Raw genomic sequence first — 8,852 nt, 5'->3', positions numbered from 1 at the left:
CGTTTATTTGTTGCACCATAAGTCTGAGTGCTTTAATAAGTTCAAAGAGTACAAAGCTAAAATGGAGAAGCGACTTAATAAAAGTATCAAGTCACTACGATCAGATCATGGTGGCGAATACTTGCTTGGAGAATTTAGGGAATATTTATCAGAAAATGGGATAGAATCCCAGTTAACTGCACCAGGCACACCCCAGCAGAACGGTGTAGCAGAGAGAAGGAACCGGACTCTTTTAGAGAGTGTTAGATCGATGATGAGTTATTCGGATTTACCCAAGTCGTTTTGGGGACATGCCTTAGAGACATCATCTTATCTTCTGTACTTAGTACCTTCTAAGTCGGTTCCTAAAACCCCCTTAAAATTGTGGACCAGGGATAAACCGAGTCTAAGACATATTCGAATATGGGGTTGTCCAGCACATGTGCTGAACAAGAACGCGACTAAGTTAGAATCTCGTAAAGAAGTAAGGTTGTTTGTAGGCTACCCCATGGGAACGAAAGGATATATACTTTATAGTTCGAAGAATCGGGATGTCATTGTTGGAACCAATGCAAGATTCTTAGAGGAGGAATATATAATGAATCACAAACCCATGAGTAGTGTCGTTTTAGAGGAACTAGTGGGAGGGACAAATAATACCCATGAAGCTGTAGTACAAGTAGAACAACCACAACATAATGTACAACCTGTCACTAATACCGCACCAGTGCCTCGTCGTAGTGGGAGGGTTGTTCAACAGACTTATAGATTCATGTTTTTGGGAGAGTCTTCAGACTTGGTCTCTGGTGAACATGATGATGATCCCCGTACATACGAAGAGGCAGCACAAGACAAAGATGCAGATCTTTGGCAAAAGGCGATGAAATCTGAGATAGAATCAATGTATTCTAATCAGGTCTGGGAGCTCGTGGAACCACCCAAAGGTATAAAACCTATTGGATGTAAGTGGATCTACAAGAAAAAGAGGGGATTAGATAAAAAGGTGAAAGCCTGGAAAGCAAGACTTGTTGCGAAAGGGTATACTCAGAAAGAAGGTATCGATTATGAGGAAACCTTTTCACCGGTAGTCATGCTTAAGTCAATCCGTATTCTTTTATCTATAGCAGCTCATCTCAATTATGAGATTTAGCAAATGGATGTCAAGACAACTTTTCTTAATGGAAGTCTTGAAGAAACCATCTATATGCAGCAACCAAAAGGATTCATTAAGGAAGGCCAAGAGCATCTGGTATGTAAGCTTAAGAGGTCTATTTATGGACTTAAACAAGCTTCTAGAGACTAGAATATTCATTTTGATCAGGCAGTCCAGTCATATGGATTTGATCAAAGTCCAAGCGAATCGTGCGTGTATAAGAGAAGTGAAGGTAATGCAGTGGTTTTTCTAGTACTATATGTAGATGATATTTTACTCATCGGAAACAATGTTGAGATGTTGTCATCAGTAAAGGCATGGTTGTTCAAACAATTTGACATGAAGGACTTAGGTGAAGCGGCATACATCCTTGGGATCAAAGTTATAAGGGATCACAAGAAAAGGATGTTGGCTTTATCTCAAGAGCCCTACATTGATGAAGTATTAGCTCGTTTTAACATGCAGAACTCCAAGAAAAGTTTTTTACCTTTTAAGCATGAAGTTGCTCTATCTAAGAAGCAGTGTCCTTCGACACCTAAGGATATAGAGAGCATGAAAGCAGTTCCTTATGCTTCAGCATGTGGAAGCTTAATGTATGCTATGTTATGTACGAGGCCTGACATCTGCTTTGCTGTAGGCATGGTTAGTAGATATCAGTCGAACCCAGGTCAGGAACATTCGAGTGCAGTAAAAACTATACTCAAGTACCTGAGAAGGACTAAGAAGTATATGTTAATTTACAAGGCCTCAGATCTATTTCCTTTGGGATATACTGATTTAGATTTCCAATCAGATAGGGATAAGAGGAAATCAACCTCGGGATATGTTTTTACTTTGGGAGGTGGAGCCGTTATATGGAGGAGTGTAAAGCAGAAATACATTGCAGACTCCACCATGGAGGCCGAGTACGTGGCGGCCTCTGAGGCTGCCAAGGATGCTGTATGGTTTAGGAACTTCCTTTTGGACTTAGATGTGGTACCTAATTTGCCTAGGAGCTTGACGGTGTATTGTGATAACACTGGTGCTGTGGCAAATTCAAAGGAACCGCGAGACCACAAAGCAGCTAAACATATTGAACGTAAGTATCATCTCATACGAGGAATCGTAAAGCGAGGGGATATAGTTGTGGCTCACATATCATCAGAAGAGAACCGAGCAGATCCTTTCACAAAGAGCTTGCCAACCAAGGTTTTTGACAAGCATGTGGAAGCGATAGGAGTCAGATGGATGGACACATAGATTTTTATGTAATAGTGGATTAAATAAACACTGATGTACATATATAATATTTTGAGTATAAGTGGGAGATTGTTAGTGTATACTGAAAATATTTATTTGAAGTATGTACATTTATTTCTGGCCAGTTTATTTGGGAATCATTTGAATGTTTACATGTTGTCTAATATTATATATTGTGAATAATCTAGTATCAAATGGGATACAGAATATTATATTGTTAAATACGGTTATATAATATGATAAGGTTCACAGCACAGGTGGTGTTGGACAATCCACTGGTATGGCTGTAGTATTATTTAGATTAGTTTATATTGACTAATAAATAATGCTAGTATACTTTGTGTATATTGAACAGGATCAAATTTAGAATTGTTCCCTTAATACTTATTAAGAAGGAGAACTAAGATCCTATGTTATTATTAATGCTTAGGTTCTTAATCCGGAAATAGTAATTGACACGTGTATATTATTTACATGCTTTGATTTATATATGAAATAATTCTTTTGAATTATATCATTATATTTTGGGTGATGGAATTATATACATGGTGGATATTATTTATTGAAGGAATCCATGTCCTGATAATATTCGGGTTAATGATGTCCCCTTGAAAGCTCAAAAAGATTTAATTATGTGAAACCCTGCAGGTGGAATTTATTCTGGCATAATTAAATAAAGGTTGAGTGGATGATCAAGGATAAAAGATATTAATTAAACAAATTATCAGTAATTTATTTAATTAATGGATATATGATATTTTAAACATGGGGAATTTAATAAGCAAATAATATTAGAACCGAATTAATTAAATTACGGTATTAGGAAAGGTAGTGCAAATATTAATTCTTTAGTGGATTGAATTAATATTTAATTACATTGGGCTAGGCTCAAGATGTAATTAGAAGGCCCAACCTAATTATCCATGGTCCCTATTGTAGCCTATATATATTCTTATTCTCTTCTTGCTTGGAAGTATGTGAAAACATATTGTAGCCACCAAGGAGCAAGAAGAGAGGATAACTTGAGAAGACGGAGGCCACACTTCGCTCAAGGGAATTTGGGAATACAATAGAAGAGCGTGGAATCAACCATTAACAAGGTAATCCTCTTTTCGTAATCTTTATCGTAAAACGTAGTAACACCCTAAGTCCGTGGTTCCCAACACTTTAACCACGGGTCTTAGGTTCCCCTTCCACGAATTCATCCCACGCCTGCTTGTAGATGTGCAAATAAACCTATATCAGCTCCCTCCTAATGCATGGAGGAATATTATTTGCTTTATGGTTTTATGTCATAGGAATAAATTCCCTCTTTCAGTCGCCGTTTTTAGAAAAAAATTTCAGTTCTATAACAATGCTTTAACTCAACCGGGATGGGTTTTATTACGTCAAAGGCCTAAAATTCCCCACATTTTTTATTGTAACTCCATTATCGAGAACAACCCAAAATGGAGAGACGAATTTGTTAGGGTGACATGGGCTGGAGGCGATTGGGCCACTCTTTTCTGTAGGCCCTTTTGCAAAGTAGTTGATGGTAGCCCCTCCAGCATTATGTTAACTGATGAGGAGGAGGTCGCTTATCAAGCCGTCATTTCGGATGACGGCAAAACTGACACATGGACCCTTTTAGAGGAGTTTTCCCTGAAGAAAATTAGTCTTTCTCGGGCCAGTGATAAGGGTAACTTTACCTGTATTTTTTATTTCTTTCTATTTATTGAAACTCAATCATTTCCAGATTTTGATATTTTTTTTCTTTTTCATTTCAGCTTGCGAGGCCATTAATAACATTAATAGGCCTAAGGAGGGGGAATCTGGCCGCCAAAAGAGGGCCAAGCTAAACAGGGACCCCAGGAGCAAGCCTGATGCTCCTTATTTTCTTAGGCCCCATGTTCCAGTAGTGGAGCTGGGAGATGATTTGGATCCTCCACTCAAGGCGCACTCCTTCAGGCCCAGCTGGGGTTTTAGGAGAAGTGACACGGTGGTTGGGTCCACCAAGCATGCTAAGGATTGGTCATACCATTCCATAACTCCTCACGACTTCACTGATATTGTCATGGGGAGTGACATTGAGACCATTGAGCTCCTGGGTTCCTAGGCCCAAGCTTCGGTAACATTTCCGTCTTACCTTTTAATTTTAACTTCTCTCTTTGTTTATAAATTTGTGTTAAATCATACTTCTTTGTATAGAGCAACACCTACTTACAGGAGGCCCTTCATCAAGCTAGGTCCTGGAAGGGGAACTCAGACGAATTTGAAAGGGAAATGAAAAAGTGGAAAGAGAGGGTCGAGGTCTTGGAGAAGAAGCTAAAGACCAAGGGGGAGGAGCTTTCCAATGCCCATACCGAGCTGGTTAAGCTCCGGAGTGATAAAGAAACGATCATCGATGACTATATGGATTCTGAAAAGTTTAAGATTCTCATAGAAATTCATGATGAGGGTCTTTATCCTCTTCAGTTTACCCAAGGATGGGATGCGGTGGTGAAGGCAGTTTCTGAGAAGCATCCGGGCTTAATAGATCCCAAGGACTTTATAAGTCCTGAACAGCCAAAGATAGAGGACAACCTGGATGCTCTCTTCAACTCTCCCAGGACTGAGGACCGCATTCTAGATCCCATCACTACCTCTCCTCTAGCTTCTCCTGCAAAGAATGCCGAACCTTCTGCCAATGCTGAGAAGGGTGATGCTGAAAAGGATGATTTTGAGAAGGAGCAAGGAAAGGATGGCTCCAATATGGAGGAGTAGTACTTTTAGACTTTATGTTCGTTATTTTTAACTTATTATAATCTGAACTCATTTCCCTTCGGGGATTATTTATTTTATCTTCAAGTTGTTTGTTTTCTTTTTTACTATTTCTTCCAAGTACTTGCATAATTTTATGGGAGTTAGATAGTTTTCTTGCCTTTTCGTAGCTTTCCCTTACATTTTTCGTACATGTACCGAATAGATAAGCAAACTGAACCATACATAGCCTGAACCAAACAGTCCTAGGATAGTGAACCAATCAGTTCTACAATAAGATGAACCAAACAGTTCTAAGATAAGTTTATGGAAACTTTATTAATTGTAAACTCTTTGGGATCCATCCCTTACATAATTCTTTGTAGAACTATAATTCGGAATAATAGTCTAATAACATATGAAATCCTAAGTAAGCAAAGCTTCAAGGTGTTTTTAAACCTTGCTACCACTATAGTATGTATAATCTATAGGTAGTAAACTTTCAGGTTTTGAGCATGCCAAGTCCAAAGTATTTCTTCTCCTTCCATGGTCTCCCACTTGTAAGTTCCTCTCCCTTGAACACTCTTAACCTTATATGGCCCTTCCCAATTCCGGGCGAGCTTTCCTTTCTGCCCACTCCGGAATCTTCCACCTTCCTTAGGACCAAATCTCCTTGCTCGAAGAATCTTTCTTTCACCCTTAGGTTGTAGTAAATGAAGGCCTTTTATGATATTCTACTATCTTTGCATGGGCTGTATCTCGTACCTCATCTATCAAGTCCAGGGCTAACCTTTTTGCTTCCTCATTTTCCTCAGCATTGTATGCTTGGATTCTGGGAGACGAGTGTGATATTTCCACAGGAACAACTGCTTCTACCCCGTAAGCCAGCATAAATGGTGTGGCTCCTGTAGTAACTCTACATGTAGTTCTATAAGCCCAGAGTATCAGCAGTACTTCATCCACCCAATTATTTCTGGATTTTTCAATCCTCTTTTTTAGCCCATCTAAAATAATACGATTCGCAACCTCTGTTTGCCCATTAGCTTGAGGGTGAGCGACAGAGGTGAATCTTAAGTCAATTTCGTTTTCCTCACAGTACTTTCTGAACTCTTCATTATTGAATTGTGTTATGTTATCGGTTACCAAGATTCGAGGAATTCCGTACCTACACATAATATTTTCCCACAAGAACTGAGAGACTTGCTTAGTTGTAATCTTTGCCAAGGGCTTGGCTTCGATCCATTTGGTAAAGTAGTCAATAACCATAATAAAGAATTTTCTTTGTGTAGTAGCCATTGGGAAAGGTCCGAGAATATCCATTCCCCACATAGCAAAAGGGATTGGGGAGTTTATAGAAGTTAGCATTTCAGGAGGTTGCCTTAGTACATGAGCATGTTTCTGACATCGATCACATCTCTTAACATAATCTTTAGCATCGGCCATTATCTCTGGCCAATAAAAGCCTAAACGGGTTATCTTATGTGTCAGTGCTCTACCCCCAAGTGTTTCCCACATATACCTTCGTGTACTTCTTCAAGAGCCAAACGTGCCTCATCAGGTCTAAGATATCTTTAATAAGGAACTAAATAAGATCTTTTATACAGAATCCCATCGATCAAGGAATATCTTAGCACTCGAATAGCCAATTTTCGTGCTTCAGTCACATCATTTGGCTTCCAACTATTTGAATACGGGCCTTAATGTGATCTATCCATGATGTCCCTAGCCCTATAGGGGCTACAAGCTTAACATTAATGCTCCGTGTTTTCAAAACGCGGAAGTACACACTTTCTGAGCTATTCTCTAATTCTGATGAAGCAAACTTAGACAACGAATCTGCCTTAGCATTCTCCTCCCTTGGAATGTGCTCAACATGGCATTCATCGAACTGAGCCATCACATCCCTTACTAGGTGGACATACCTAGCAATTATTTCATCTCTTGCCTCAAACTCTCCCTTGACCTGGGATATGACAAGCTTCGAATCCCAGCAGACTTTCAAGTTCTTGACCCTCAGTGTTCCTGCTAGGCCGAGGCCAGCTATCAGAGCCTCATACTCAGCTTCATTATTTGTGGTTGGGAAGTCTAACTTTATGGCATATTTAATCACAAAACCATCTGGACTTTGTAAAACGAGCCCTGCTCCACTCGAATTTATTTTTGATTCTCCATCAAAATAGAGAACCCAATATTCCTTCTCCTTGTTCCGTTCTCCTTCATTATCCTCTTTCCTCCCTATACCCCGAGGTTCAGTACTTTCCTGCCCCACAACTTCTTGGTTGGGGATGGTACATTTAACCACGAAGTCAGCCAAAGCCTGGGCCTTTATCGCCGTCCGTGGCTTATACTTTATGTCGAATTCTCCCAATTTAATGGCCTATTTAATCAGCCTTCCGCTAACTTTAGGACTTTGAATAATATTTCTCAGAGGTTTTCAATTTTATGAGCTTGGAAGTAAGGTCACAACTTCCTTGAACCCATCACCAGGGCTAAAGCAAACTTTTCAATAGTTGAATAATTCAATTCAGCTCTGTGCAGGATCTTACTGACATAATATATGGGCTTCTGGACTTTAAGTTCCTCCTTAACCAATACAACGCTCAGGGCATTTTCTGAAACGGCCAAATATAAGTAAAAACTTCATTTAAAGCTGGTTTGGCCAACAACGAGGCTTGAACCACATACTTCTTTAATCCCTCAAACACTACCTGACTTTCCTCAGTCCATATGAAATCCTTCACCTTCTTTAAGGATTTCAAGAATGACAAGCACTTGTCTCCAGATTTGGAGATAAACCGCCAAATGCAGCAACTCTTCTAGTGAGCTTTTGAACATCTTTGACAGTCTTTGGAGGTTCCATGTCTAAAATTTCCTTTATCTTATCAGGATTTTCCTCGATTCCCCTCTTGGAGATCATCAATCCCAAAAATTTTCCAGATCCAACTCCGAAAGCACACTTTGCAGGATTTAACATCATTTTGTGATATCTCAGGACCTCAAAAGCTTCCCTAAAATGGGCTATGTGGTCGATCTTCACCAGACTCTTGACTAACATGTCATCAACATAAACTTCCATTATTTTTCCAATAAGATTCTTGAAATATTGTTTACCAACCTTTGATAGGTAGGACCTGCATTCTTGAGACCAAACGCCATAACAAGATAACAAAAAACACCAAAGTCAGTGATGAATGATACCTTTGGGAAGTCATCCTTATACATCTTGATCTAATTGTAACCACTAAATCCATCTATCAAACTCTGCATCTTGTGACCAACGGTAGCATCTATCAATGTATCTATCCTTGGCAACGGGAAACAATCCTTTGGGCATGCATCATTCAGATCAGTGAAGTCCACACACATTCTCCACTTTCCATTAGCCTTCTTTACCATTACATTATTTGCCAACCACTCCAGAAACTGTATCTTTTCAATGAAACCCGCCTCTAAGAGCTTCTCTACTTCTTTCTTAATAGCTTCCTACCTTTCTGGAGAAAAAATTCTTTTCTTTTATTTCACAGTCTTTCGATTCAGATCTACATTCAGCTTATGAGTGATCAGTTCCGGGTCTATGCCAGACATATTAGCTGTTGACCATGCAAATACATCTCTATTCTCTTGTAAAAACTTTACCAACTTCCCTCTAAGGGGCTCCTCTAGTGACGCTCCAATAAAAGTTACTTTCTCAAGATCCTAGGGAGCCAAAGGAATCAGAACCAAGTCTTCTGCTGGCTTCCCTCTTTTCTCATCATTTTCACAG

Source organism: Apium graveolens, chromosome 4 (genome assembly GCF_009905375.1).
Source record: "Apium graveolens cultivar Ventura chromosome 4, ASM990537v1, whole genome shotgun sequence".
NCBI lineage: Eukaryota > Viridiplantae > Streptophyta > Magnoliopsida > Apiales > Apiaceae > Apium > Apium graveolens.
This window is presented reverse-complemented; position numbering follows the sequence as displayed.